Source organism: Panthera onca, chromosome A2 (assembly GCF_046562875.1).
Source record: "Panthera onca isolate mPanOnc1 chromosome A2, mPanOnc1 haplotype 2, whole genome shotgun sequence".
Lineage (NCBI taxonomy): Eukaryota > Metazoa > Chordata > Mammalia > Carnivora > Felidae > Panthera > Panthera onca.
The window spans coordinates 26856713-26871983 of NC_138340.1; the positions used below are offsets into that span (position 1 = coordinate 26856713).

Genomic DNA, 15271 nt, shown 5'->3' on the forward strand with positions numbered 1-15271 from the left:
CCAATGAGCACAACTGAACTGAACAGAAGTGAATGCCTGACCCCAACTAACACAATCATATTCACTCTCTAGGTATTTTGAAATTGCCTGGTAGGACTGGAAATGAAGCAGAAACACAGAACAGCTGAGCCAGAGGAGTGAGAGGGAGTGCTTAAGGCTTTCTAATGCTGGCTTCCACACCCAGCTGCATCAGTATCCTTGGGCTTCTGTGACATTCCAACATGCCTGCGTTTGATGCCCCTACTGTGCTTTAATTCACTGAAGCTGGTTTGGTTAACCGAAATAAGTCAAACGAATCTAGCCTCTCTCTGAAACTATGGAGCTCATGACCCTTTGACACATTGGACATACCTTGCTGATTCTGGTATTTTCACCTTTGTTAGTAGCCTCTGCCAGGGTGCTACCACAACGCTGGTGAGGGAACAAACAAACAAACCCTTATGCCCATTTCTTTTTGTGCTGGAAAAGTTTTATGCACACATCCTCCTTACCATCTTTAAAATATCAGGTAAAACAGTTATTTCTATTTGTTACTGAGAATATCAGTTAGGACTCTATGTCAAAAGTTAACAGAAAACCCAATTCAAGCTAGCTCACTTAATAAATGAAATTTATTAGCTCACATAATTGGAAACCACAGAAGTAGGACAGGCTTCAGGGGTGACTGACTTAACAGCTCAAAACAGTCATCAATGACCCAATTTCTTTCTCTTTCTCTCCTCTGCCACCTGAGTCAGCTTTATCCTCATGGTCACATGACAGTTGCCAGATGCAAATGATGCTCCAGTCCAGCAACCTAAACAAGAGACCTAAAGTTCACTCTGATTGGGCTAGAGTAGGTCAGACTCCCACTCCTAAAAGAATAAATGTGGCTAAGTGGATGGAATGTACTAACTGACCTATCAATCAAAGTCCACACCAGGGGCTGGCTATGTTGTCATCACTTTTACTAGAAATACAAAGACTGCCATTAGGCAGGAGGAGATATCCAAACAAAACACAGAAAATTTTAGGAAGAGAAAAATGTGGCAAAGTATGCTAGGCAGAGAGCCAACAAGTGTCTACCACACTTGTTTCTTATATGTGTAACTGGAAAATAACTTAAAAATTCACTTCATTTTGTAACCATTATAAATAATAACTGATACAGGCAAGAATCATCATGCTAAACTAGTAAAGGAAACCTTGATGAGGACCAAGATATTTACACACTATCATGGCATATCCCCATAAATGACTTAATAATTTAAAGAGAAAAGTCGTAATTTAACCATGAGGAAACCTCGAAGACATCACTTTAACCAAGGGATCAAAGTTACCACCACCTAAAATGGAATGAACCAACATCATATGCCTCTTGGTAAAATGCACTGAGAAGGATACAACACCTCTTTCATAGTATTTCTAAAGTCAAAAATGTAGAACTTGAATCTAATAAGGAAAACATCAGAAAAACATGATGAAAGGGCATTCTACAAAATAACTAGCCTGAACTTTTCAGAAAAGTCATTGATGTGAAAGACACAGAAGAGCTGAGGAACCATTTCAAATTGATGGAGACTGAAGACAAAGAAAACTAAATGAAATGTATAATCCTAGACTAAAAACATAATTGCTACAAAGGACAATAGGTCTATACCATGAGTAATAATACTGCATCAATGCTGAATACCCTGATTTTGAAAATTATACTGTGGTTGTGTAAGTGAATGTCTTTGTTATTAGTAGGTACACACTCAAGTATTTAGTAAAGGAGTAGAAGGTCTGCAATTCACTCCCAGGTAGTTTAGGGAAAATGTGTATGTACACACACACACACACACACACACACACGTGCGTATACACAGTGAAAGTAAAAGCAAATGCGGTAAAATGTTAATTGGTGAATTTGGATAAAAGTAGTTCTTTGTACCATGTTTGCAATTAATTATTTCAAAATAAAAGTTTAAAATATTTAAAAATTATTTTAAAGGGTTTTTTTAAATGTTTATTTATTTTTGAAGGAAAGAGAGACAGACTGTGAGCGGGGGAGGGGTAGAGAGAGAGGGAGACAAGAGAATCCAAAATGGGCTATCAGCGCAGAGCCCGACGTGGGCCTCGAACTCACAAACCACGAGATCATGACCTGAGCCGAAGTCAGTCGCTCAACTGAATGAACCACCCAGGCGCCCCAAAATAATTAAAAATTATTTTCGACTGCATGTCCCTACAATTTTTCTCAAAGCATGAGGTACTATTGCTTTGCACTGTGTATCACTTAAGTTTCATAAGGTCAAAAGAGCTGACAGTAAATCATAATTTTCTTTTAACTTATTTATTAGAAACTCAGCTGGTAAAGGATGGTATGTCTTGGCCAAAACCTGTTGTTTCCTTTTCTTCTGGGCACAGAGCCAGACCCTACTTCCCAGCTTCCAATGCTGTTATGGGTGGTAGAGGAGTTCTGGCCAGAGGAATGTGACCTCAAATATCTCCCCATGTGATTCTCTAAACTCTCTCTTCTGTACCTGCTATCCAGATACAGAAGATCCAGTAGAGGACTCCAAGGTCCTAGATGGAAGATGGAAGGAGTGTAGGTCCCTCAATGATTGTGTGTGATCAGAGCCCCTACCTGGCCTGAACTGAATTACAGCAAGAACAGAAAACAAACTTTAATGTGTTACATTACTGAGATTAGTGGGTTATCTGTTATAGCAGTTAGCCTACCTGACTAATAAAGTCACTTGAGTTATAAAATAGATTAATAGGAAGGCAATGCTCCAGGAAAATGCACTGAGAATATCATGTGCTTGCTTTCAGAATATACTTTAGAAGAGCAGTTCTCAAAGTGTGTTTAAGGGACTCTTGGTTCTCAAAGAGCAGTTTGGGGATCCCAGTCTCCAAGACCCTTTCAGGGGCTCTGTGATGTCAAAACTATTTTTGGAACAATACTAAGACATTCTTTGTCCTTTTCATTCTCTTATGAGTACACAATGGAGTTTGCCAGAGGTGAAATGACATATTATCCCATAAGAGACTGAATACAGAATCAGGTATGAGAATACACCTGTCTTCTAGTTAGCCAGACATTAAAAAGATTTACCGAAGTGTAAAATAATGCCACTCTGTGCTCCTTTTCTTGTTTGCTTTAGAAAATATAGATATTCTATGCTGGTTATTCAGAGTTACTTATGCTAACATGTAATAGGGTTATTATTTCTAAATAATATACATCTTTCAAATTTACTTTTAATTTCTAATACACTAAATACTGACAAATATAACCCACATAAATGAAAACTCTTTGGAGTCTTCAATAATTTTTAAGTGTGTAAAGGGGTCCTGTGACCAAAAAGTGTAAAAAAAAAAAACACAGTTTCACAACAAATAGGAGTACATACAAAAGTCACAACATTTTAAATAAAATAAATCCATATTGTTAAAATATAAAGGATGGTATAGTGATAGTCTCCCGTTGACCTTTATTAACTGAAAAGCATAGTGTCTAGGACACAGTAGGTGCTAAATAGATAATTGTTAAATTAGTACATTGTACAATGGTGAGGATATCCGTATTTAAGAGTGTTATGATAACTGGATGGGACAATACACATATGTGTTTGTGTATATTATCAGTGTTCACAATTACTTACTATCACTTTTATGTAAGATGTTTATATATCCCCAACCCACTGACTTTAAGCTTGGCTGTATGACTTGAGTCGGCCAATGGATATAAATATAAGTAACATGTCCCACACATATCTGAGAAGCTTTAAATTCATTGGTGTGGTTTTGCTCAGACTCTTGCTCTTCTGCCCTTGCCTCATGAAGAGCATGTCCCACACAGGGGCTGTTTGTTCAGTGCAGGTTCTAGAATGAGAAGACACAGCCTAGATATGTAGTTGACCTAGAGCTAAAGCATGGCTACAGCTCACCTGAAGCTCTCAGGTCATGTGAGACAGAAATATATATAAAAAACCTGTTGTAAGGCACCTTAGCAAACTTGGCAAATACAGTATGAAATGAGCTTAACATAATGTAGATGTTCAACAAACCTAACCAATCTACTCAGTGCTTAATCAGCTAAAGAAGCACTAAAAAAAAATGGTGCTTAGTCCTTGAGTGAGTGCACAAAGCAGAGCCTACCCTGATTAACTAAGACATTTTATACAGGATTCCACATACATGAAGTACATGACATAGGACAGGAATAACATCAAAGTAGATCTCACTCTAAGTGGCAACTGGGTTGCTCAGTCAGTTAAGCGCCTGACTCTTGGTTTTGGCTCAGGTCATGATCTCACAGTTCATGAGTTTGAGCCTTGTGTGGGGTCTGCGCTCACATCAGTGGAGCCTGCTTGGGATTTCTCTCTCCTTCTCTCTCTGCCCCTCCCCAGCTTGCTCTCTTTCTCTCAAAAAATAAACGTATTTTTTAAAAAAAGTAGATCTCACTCCAATAAAAAATTCTGGCTACTATGTACCCCTAAATACCACCCACTAGAGGGGCTCAGGAATCTGTAGAGCTCATGGGCAGCTAACTGAGAAAGAAAGAGGTTCTGAGGTAACTGAAAAATGTTTACACTCAGAAGGGAGTACAAGTGGGTCTATCAGCCCATCTGCCTGCCCTCCCCATACCCTCTTCTCAGGGTATCTGTTTTCTGAAGCTGCAACCAAAGACGGCTGGCTTAAGGCCAATGATTGGCCAATAACTGATTCTGATTATTCTTTCAGATCTATGCATTGTAAGATACACCTACTGAATCTGGTCAGACAGTGATGGGTATTGGAGTTGTAGGGTCACAGAGGGACTTACTGGTAGCCATATTTGCCCACATTCACAATGACAAACAGAGGAAGGTGGTCTGTGAGATGAAACAGAACAGAGAAGACTCACAGGATAAGAAATGAGAGAGAAAGAGAGAGGAAAAGAGAGAGAAATTAATGACAACCATCACCTCCTAAGAGGCCTGTATCAAGTTGTACATTTGGGTTCTTATAAGCTCTCCATGTTCTAATACTTATCCTTCTACCAGACATAATTTAAATTGATTAATGTCCTTAACAACCAAACAATCCTTAAAAGTAGGTTTTTGGTTTTTTGTTTTTTTTTTGAATTTTGCTAATCCTGACCCCAACACAGAATTAATTATTTCTGGTGGTTTTTAGAGGACAGGGATTGGGGAGGAACAGAAATTCAGATTATGGTAACAGAATTAACTTTCCACAACTGGTAGTCCAAAGTACTTGCGCAAGTAACTTCACTCTCAAGGTGTCAAAAACCATGATTATAAAATCATACTACATCTTTCCCTTTTTCCAACGCAAGCACTAAAAAGCAGCAAAGATGTCAAGCAAAGATGCTAGAGAGTCAGGAGTTCTGGATTTAGTGTTGGCTTTGCCTCTAAGAAACTTTGTGTCTTGAAAAATGTCACATCCCTTTTCTGAGTCTCAGGGTTTTTTCTGTAAAACATAGGGGTTAGATATGATTTATAGATCCCCTACAATAATAGAGAACTGAACTTCTAAAATGTTTTAAAAGTTTATGCTAACACATCAATTTCTAAAATATAGTGAATGTGTACATTTTATTACAAATCACTATGTTTATGGTATAGCAGTAATCACATATGTTTTAAATAATTTATTTTCCAAGTTGTAAATCAATGGCACTTAATCTCAGAACAAAGCGGATGGTAATACCTATGTATAGCAAACAGAACAGCTGTACCTATTTACTGCTAACAAATGTAACCAACCTCCAACCATCTTGAGGATTTCATATCATTGTCATTGTTTCAATTTATTATAATAGCTTTTAAAATATGAAAAAGATATAAAATGTAAGATCACTAATGTGTTCTAATAAAAAAGTGCTGACTACTTGGTTTTAATTAAAGTTCTCTTGGAGTTCTGTTATGGGCTTACAATCAGAATTTTTATCAAAAAGCCAAATGTGATGCTCCTTAGCTTTAATCCAGCCTTGAGAACATTTACTTACATATACTCCTACCCACATAACCATTTTGAGAAAACTCAAGGGTACTTATTTCTCCTTACGTAAGTTCTCCTGACTCTCTTCATTCTTCAAAATAGTTACTATCCTGCCAGCAGAGGTGTAGCTAGAAGAAATGTACTTTATACTTGGCAGGGCAAATAAAAGGTTAAATTAAGGCTCAGTTAGTAGTTTTCCAGGCATTAAGGGCTGAGAAGAGGAAAGCTGGACACTTTCTTAATCCCATTCACCTCCTTCTCACTCTAATTCTTATTTCTTTTTCTATCTTTTTCTAATCTAAGAACCACTTTGACAGTATATTAACACATTTCAGCATAATACAATATAAACTAGAATTACTGAGGACTCACCATGCACACAGAATTCTTCTAAGTGCTGTGAGTGACCACAGTGATGAATAAGTTGTCCTTATCCTCAAAGTAATCATATACACAAGTATGGGAACACTGAGAATGGAGAGACTGACTGCAACCAGAGAACTCGGAGAGGATTCATGGAGAATACATATTTGAGTTTGGCCTTCACCTAGGGTTTCAAAGGTGAAGAGACAGGATTAGGTTGGATGGAAACTTAAGCCAAAGGCATAAGAGCGTGTTTGGTGTTCAGCAACCAGGGTGTCTATGGCAAGGGGAAGGGAGTGGAGTGAGTCATGGAGGGAGAGGGGCATCAGGTCAGATCCAAAAAGACCATGGGTGCCCAGTGACCACCAACTCGGTAGGGCCTTTGGATGAAGAAGCTTGGGCTGTGGCAAATTTGATGGTCATGGATCTAGGCTGCCTATGACCAAAGGTTAAAACTTAAAGTTCAAATGTTGATCATTAAAAAAATAAAAGCAAATGTTAAGAGTTCCCAGCAACAGAGGACTTCAATGTAGTTGCAATTTGCAATGTCAGCTTACTTTAACTATGCAGTACTACTCAATTTTAAAGAGAAGGTCGAACCACGTATCAGTGGATTTCAATCTTTTGAGGGAGAAATGGCATCCTCTGCTCGTATAAAACATATAAACATTATCAACCCAACATGTACATAAGATTGAAAAAAAGAGAGAATAGGACTTAGAAATTCAAAGTTCAGGGCTCCTGGCTGGCTCAGTCGGAGGAAGCATACAACTCTTGATCTCGGGTTCATGAGCTCGAGCCCCAGATGGGGGGTAGAGAATAAATACATAAAACTTAAAGAAAAAAAGAAAGAGGGGTACCTGGGTGGTTCAGTTGGTTAAGCATCTGACTCTTGATCTTGGCTCGGGTCATGATCTCACAGTTCGTGAGTTGAGCCCCACATCAGGCTCTGTGCTGACAGCACGGAGCCTGCCTGGAATTCTGTCTCTCCCTCTCTCTACCTCTCCCCCCCACCCCATGCATGCATTCTGTATATCTCAAAATAAATAAACTTAAAAAAAAAAAAAAGAAAGAAATTTGAAGTTCAAAGATAGCTCCATTGGGATCCAAATACACTAGCCCCTGAAAATCTCATGGTCTAGTTAGGGTATGGAGTTGGTTGCAGAGATACATAAATAATAAGACCATTATGTGATAAACGCTATAATAGATTTATGTGTAAGTGCTATTGTAAGATACATTCATGATTTATTATACATATTTCATTCCATTAAAGTTATTTCTGTGAATCCAAATAAAGATGCCAAAGTATTTGCGCATCCAGGTAAGAAATTCTACAATTTATGGGGGCAAAATTACAAAAATCAGGAATTCTAGAGATACCAGCCCTCCCCATTGAGGGTTTCTCCTTGTATTTATTACTGGACGACTTAAAGCCAAATGACTTCATAAAGTTTCATGACATATTTTAATTGCTAACAAGGAATTTTGCTTCCACATTAAGAAGTTCTAGAATGCTCCATTAATAAAAATTCCTTTATTATTATAAGTTTTATAATAGGGACCATATAAGTCCCATAACATACATATTATATTGTATTTTGTAGATGTTTAAGATGATTTTATTTTGAATAACTGAAATTACTAAGTGCCAGACTAAAAATAAAATGCAGTGATAGGGAAGGAGAAACAAACTAGATGAATTATTTCTCCTGACAATAAAAAGTAAGCTATGTATCAATGACATTGAAGAAATCGATCTTTCCAACTCTGCCATATCAAAGAAGGAAGAGCATCTGGAAGATATGTGATTTGCTATGAGTAGTCTTTAATCATCCCTGCTAGTGAAGGAGAACACGGGCACTGGTAAATAGCAAAGGCCTAAATCTTATACCTTAAGTGCTGGAAATTTATATGCTTTGTTTTTCCCAGGGCCTGTTTCTTCACAGATGAACCTTCTTCTCTATCTGTGATTCCACGCTTGGCCCGGTCACCTGTAAGTCCCTTCAAACCAATGCTCTGAAGCCGGGAGTTCCTACAGTTGTCTTCTAAATAAATTGCTAACACCCATACTCAATGGGTGGGAGTCACGTCTCTTCATGTTTATGCTGATCACTTTCTTCCAGATAGAGAACTGGCATGAGTCACTAGTCAAGCAGACTTCGATAAAAGAAAAGCTACTTTTCCATCTCTCGTCAGGGATGAGTACCATGAAGATTTCACAGGAAAACAGACATGCCCAACTTGTCTCAAAATGTTTTAGAAGGACAATCTAAAAATTAAATATCCCTGCACTCTTATTTAGAGACATAAAAAATTGTAAATTATGCAGTTACCGTTTGACATTATCCAACTCAATCCTCATAATTACTCCATAAATAGGTATAAATATCATCCCCATTGTACAGATGAGGCTGTGACACACAGAGGACTCAGCAACTTGCCCAGGGTCTTCAAGCTAACACACGGCAAAGCCAGTGACTCCCAAACCTGCAAGATGACTCAGGACAGGACTCTGACTTATGCCCTGATGGTGTTTGGGACAATAATTTATCTGCACAGTGCTTTAACAAATGCATGGCCTCTTATTATGATTTGACAGAGTAAGGACACTTCCAAATATTTCCATACATGCAATTTTTCCTTTGCTAGTATTGTGTTTTAGCTTTCAGCATATATCTAGGTTAGCTAAAGAGTACTGCCAAGGTAATTTAGAGAAGTAAAATGAACTGAACTAAGAACCAGAAAGAAAAGATTGCTCAAAAGACATTTAAGAGATTAAAGAATAGAGTATCTGATTTGTACACCTACCACGTGTTACCTAAAACTTCTACACAAAACCTATTTTAAAGCATGCAAATTTAACATATTATGAAAGTCAGTATGCAAAACATCTTAAAGTGCTCTCTTTACGAATGCATGTAACAAAATATACTGATTATGCAAGCACATTTAATTGGACATAATTAAAATAATGAGATTTAAATACTGATGATTTTAAAAAGAAAAAAATAGAAGTCAGAATTAGCCATGAGATACATTCAAAATGTTAATCAAACTCGCAATGTCATGACCACTTTAGTACACCATATTTCTAGTTTAAAAAAGAGCAACTCCTGGCCATTTTTGCCTGGTTCTAAACACACAGTTTAGACATGTATTCACTAAGTGATATAAAGGATTTTATTGGATAATACAATACTTGGTCCTTGGATAACATCATTTTTACAAATAACTTAAAAGCTACACAGCAACCACTATTTTCTTTAAAGGAAGGTGCCAAAATGACCAAAAACATAAAGTAAATTTTCCACGAGAAGCGTTGTGCTTGGTTAAATGGACACAATCTCAAAAGCTCTCACCAATGTCATTCTGATGTAAAGACATGAAATTTAGCTGTTCTTTCGACTCTGGTGGCTTTAAAGTGTCTGAAGAAGACTAATAACGTGTGAAAAGAACAGGTCTGCAGCTGTGAAGCCATATTCCTTTTACTTGGTATACAGTTTCAAAGGAGTCTACTGTCTCCAATGCTCCTGAAGAAGAGGCATTAGGAGCAAAATTCAATAGAGTCGAAGGACCTGAAACTTCTATTAAACTTCTTTTCTGACCTCTTTGTCTGGCTCACTAGCAACAAAATAGGAAAGGTGATGTAGGGGAAACTTTCATAAAATTACCTTAAGGCTAAAGCTTTGTTTTGTAGGATGGGTATGTTTCAGTTTTCCATTTTTACAGAAATGGAAAGCTTTAAGATCCACATGGACCTAAACCTCCTAAAATTTCTTAGAAAAAGCCCCAACATCTCCGATTAACTCTGACAATTACAATAAAATTAAGAAGTTTACATTACCATACACTGAAGAGCAAACTGAGATGGAATTTAAGAGCCTGACCCAAAGGCATATAACCAGGGGATAGAGCAAAAAGATAAAAGAAGAATTCTGGAATGAGCATCACAAATCCTAGATCAAATTCTAGGTTAAAATCATTAAATTCTATTCAGATAGAGTTTCAAATTCAGAATATTGCAATGTGGAGATCACAACAAATCAGTTCAAATTTGAAAGGACTAGGGGCCCTTTCAGAAGTCTCTCTTTTTTAAGAATTTACCTTGTGAGATTCCACATGAAAGTAGTACTCCAAATAGCCAAAGGCTCAAAATGTGAACCCTTCTGGCAATATTTCCCAGGACCTATACAGGCTAAGCATCCCAGCCTCCAAAGAGCACATGATACCCACCACCAGCTTCATAGTGTTTTCATCCCACATCCTGAAAAAGCCCTGGTTGAGATGAGTGAAAATGAGAAAAATAATGTCAGTTCACTAGAGGCATTAACAATATAAAATGTCTCTCAGAATTCATCGAGATAATGACAAAATCAGGAGAAAGGAATTAATGCATCTCAACACTATTCAGTATAATGAATGCAATTCCTGTCAAAAAATGTAATATTCCAAAATCATTTAGTGTGATTGGCAGCATCAAATATAGCAAAATGGATTTCTATTTCAAGATGCAGTTGGTTCTCTTCCAAGAGCTCAGGTTCATAGTGTTCCTCCAGCATACCAGATGTCTGCCCCCAGGTTCTGAAACACCTAACAACCCACACAGGGGAACCACTGGCTTCCCACTGCCATGTACGGAAGAGATCACAAAAGGAAAGAATTCTTAAAAATCTGCTGTTTATTAAATCATTTAACTTCAGGTCAAATAGTGAGCTAGAGATGCACTAAAATACTTTGGAAATGAAAACCGCAACTAATGCTAAGAAATATGCAAGTCAAGGGGCGCCTGGGTGGCGCAGTCGGTTAAGCCTCCGACTTCAGCCAGGTCACGATCTCGCGGTCCGTGAGTTCGAGCCCCGCATCGGGCTCTGGGCTGATGGCTCGGAGCCTGGAGCCTGTTTCCGATTCTGTGTCTCCCTCTCTCTCTGACCCTCCCCCGTTCATGCTCTGTCTCTCTCTGTCCCAAAAATAAAAAAAAACGTTGAAAAAAAAAAATTAAAAAAAAAAAAAAAAAAAAAAAGAAATATGCAAGTCAAAATGAAGAGTTTATTTTTAAAAAGGGAGGGAATTTTATTTTGTGGGTTGACACCAAGAGAGAAGAGAGAATTCCGTTATTTTATTGCTAAATACACTATGCATTAGTACAGTAAACACTCCCTTTGCTCTATACCCAAAATGTAATATGCTTAGATAACTCTGGTCAGGTTATGCAGCTCTGAAGAAACAGGATCCTCTCAGAACGGCAGACTTTTCCTTCCCCAAACTCTAATGCTAACACTGTATTACGGGAAGCCCCTAAAGAAGGTGTAGAAGTCTTACCCCTTTCGTCTCATATAGGATTCAAATAAAATATCCCTACTACATATGTATGCATGTATAGTTAGATAGAAAAATAATGGTATTTTCAAGTATGGCAGCATGGCATAGTGGTGCAGGGCACATATTTAAACACATTCCACATTTAAACTCCAAGTATGAATTCTAGCTCTAAGAGTTAGTAGGTCTATGACCTATGGCAAATTCATGAACCATCCTGGACTTCACTTTCCTCAAAACAGAGGCAATAACAGAGGCTCGTTCTGAGGATTCTTTCAGCTAAAACAAAGTGTTTGGACAATGTCTGGTATATAGCAAGTACTTAATAAATGTAAGCCATTATTATTTTATGTTAATTTTCTCATTTAATTCTTATGACACACCAGTGTAGTAGGTATTATTACTCTCATCCCATGGGTGAGGAGAGTTAAGTAATTTGCCCAAAGTCACACAGAGATAAAACAGGACTGGATCTGTCCAGGTCCAAGCCTACGCTCTTACTTCTACCTAGTACTTCACATGTTACCTACAAGTCTCGCTGTTATGTCATCATAACATTTATCAAGGTGTATTTCAATTGCCTTTTAACTGATCTCTCACCCTCAGAATAAACTCTGTGAGGACAGAGACTGGGTCCTGTTCATTTCAATCCATTTGTCCCCAGTGCCCACTCATCCACCTTTCAGAGCTTTTGTGCCAGGCATTGTTAGGTCCTGGCATATCCAGATGAGTAGAACACACAGGGTCCCTGTCCTCATGGAACTCAAAATCTACCCCAAAAGACAGATAATCAAGTAAGTACAGAATTACAAACTGGTATTGTTACAAAGAAGGAAAAGAATGGGGTGCTAGAAAAGAGCAGAAAAGATGAAATTCATTTAGTGGGGTGAAATCCAAGAAGACCTTTCTGAAGAAGGGGCACATAAATTGAAATGAGAAGACTGAGAAGGAGTCAGCAAGGCGAAGAAATGGGGATATGAACCACTTGTGTGTAGAAGCCTAAGAAAAGACTTCACCTGGCGAAGCCAGTATGGCTGGAAATGAGCCAGTTTGGTGGACAAATGTGAGCGCAGGGCAGACAGGGACGAGATGAGAAGGGAAAGGTGAGAGACCAGAGCACACAGGACTATCAAGAACTTGAGAGCTGATTCTCAGTACAATGGGAATTCCGGGTGGTTTTTAGAAAGCACACTCTATTTTTTTTTTTTCAATATATGAAATTTATTGTCAAATTGGTTTCCATACAACACCCAGTGCTCATCCCAAAAGTAGAAAGCACACTCTAGCTGCAATGTGGAGATTAAAATGAAAAAAGATAGGAGAAGAATCTGGTATATCCACTGGGATGCTCAACAGCAGATGAGGGGTGGCATGATGGCAGTTTGGGACTAGGAGGGTAGAAGCGAGAGTTGGAAAGTGTACAGGTTTGACGTAAACCGCGCCCCCCCTCCAAACCCACCACTCCATGCAAAACACACTGCATGACAGGAATAGGAATTCGGTGACGTGTGGACTGACTGAATGAGTGGTTCCTCAAGCAGAGCCGCTGCTGGTTCTAAGGCATCCACTATCCCACAGATGCGTGACCTCCCCCTGAGCAGTACAATCATCTAGTGGATGTGAGAGACATGGGAAGATGCTGAAGAAATGATGATTGCATTCATAATCCAGCTGGCAAGACTCCACTTACAAAAACCTCTTGATGTGTAAACGTGTCTTTGTGAAACAAAATGCCTCTCCCATTCTGACAACGGAAAATTTCAGAAGCCAGATATCTTTCTGCTATATGGCTTTCCAAGCTTGTTAGAGAAATGTATTATTTAAAATAGCCTGGAGCTATGCTGTTAGAAACACCGTAAAACACGAAGGGCGCTGAAAAAAGTCCTTTCATTTAAGAAAAAAAAATGCTATAGTTACAAAGACAATCTCAACTCGTTATTCTACCTTCTTTCTTGTAAAAATATGGTCTCTGTCATTACTTCCTAAAATGGCAAAATATTTTGATTATCTATTAGCAACAAATTCAAATGCAGAGTTAATACATTTCCTTATAATCTGATAAATTCACAAGATCAGGACACAGAATGTCTTCCCCATATTATTTGATAATTTTGACCTTTGTCCATAAGACATTTATTTTGCTAAAACTATAACTAAAGCCATTTGAAGGGCACCTGGGTGACTCAGTCAGTTAAGTGTCGGCTCAGGACATGATCTCACAGTTCATGAGTTCAAGCCCCACATCAGGCTCTCTGCTATCAGTGCAGAGCCTGCTTCAGATCCTCTACCTGCCTCTCTCTATGCCCCTCTTCCATGCGCGAGCATGCATGCATGCTTCTCTCTCAAAAATAAACTTAAAAAAAACCCAAAAAACAAAAAACTAAAGCCATTTGAAAAATCCAAATACTTGTTTGTCCATGTGGGTATGAGAACAAAACAATCTATGACTACAGTCAAATGAACTCAAAGTCTAATAATTAATTCCACCAAATGTTTCCCTACCCTTACATCAGCCGAGAGCATTCATTAATAATAGGGCAACAGAGGCGCCAGGGTGGCTCGGTCAGTTGGGTGTCTGACTTCGGCTCATGTAATTCACGGTTCGTGAGTTTGAGCCCCGTGTCGGGTCCTGTGCTGACAGCTCAGAGCCTGGAACCTGCTTCAGTATCTGCCCCACCCCACCTGTGCTCTCTCTGTATCTCAAAAATAAACATTAAAAAAATTTTGAAAAAAAAATAACAGGGTAACAAAGTGATAGGCTATTCACATCAGCTGCTCTCTTGCTGTGACTTAAGTTAAACCTAACATACTTGTCAATTTCTCAATAATTGAAGCTTTAGTTATTATCAACTTAGTTAAAACAGTGTATTGCCTAGGGCTAAAACAGTATATTGCCTACGCTAGGATGATAAGCTCAAGTATTTGAGGACACAAATAAAGCTTAATTTTGCATAGAAAAAGAATGCTCATCAGCAGAAGATTCTGCTCCAAGGTCAAGCCAAGAGTCTTACACAGCTTTGATCAGAAGACCAACCACCAGTGCCTCCACTGCTGCTTCCTAAGAATCTAAAAGCACCGGTGGTAGAGATCAGAAGAAAAAAAGGCACTGCACTGGATTTCTATATAAGAAACTTAATAAGCTTAAAAATAAAATATAGTTTGCCTCCTTCCATTTGGTAGGAAACCACTTTCCCTTACACTGGAAATAAAGCTTTATATGGTACTCTGTACCTTTAGAATGCCTTTAGAGAGTCTTGAAAATGCTTTTTCTGCAGAACCAGGGAAAGATACATAAGAGCATCAAATAATTTTTTGGTCCTGTTACTATAAGAACTATTTTAAAGAATTATGGTAATCATGGCAGAGGACAATAGAAAATCTTAGATATTTACTGAGGTTTAAAGTTGAATAAAACGAAGGCAAAAAATTGTTCCATCTGTCCTTTGTCTTTCAAGAAAACAAGACTGTATATTATTACCTAAAATTCATATTTTTCCAACATATGCACAAATCACTAATAATGTACTTCGCATAAACAAAGAGAAAAGAATAACCTGAAATTTATGTTATTCTCATTTTATTAAGAAAGCTCTTCTTTCCTCTGCGCTTGCACCAGTAT

At 38.1% G+C, this 15271-nt stretch overlaps 1 protein-coding gene across 26 annotated transcripts in view; it reads right to left on the reverse strand.

Annotated features, from left to right (window-relative positions):
• The window catches only part of CFAP20DC (CFAP20 domain containing), a 239585-nt gene that overhangs the window by 209881 nt on the left and 14433 nt on the right, over window positions 1–15271 (reverse strand). The window contains exon 4 of one of the 26 annotated variants that reach the window (XM_060631452.3): window positions 6343–6517. The exons of the other annotated variants lie outside the window; for them this stretch is intronic. The gene's annotated coding sequence lies outside the window, so the exon portion shown is untranslated. The remainder of the gene's footprint in view (window positions 1–6342; window positions 6518–15271) is intronic. 26 annotated transcript variants of the gene reach the window in all.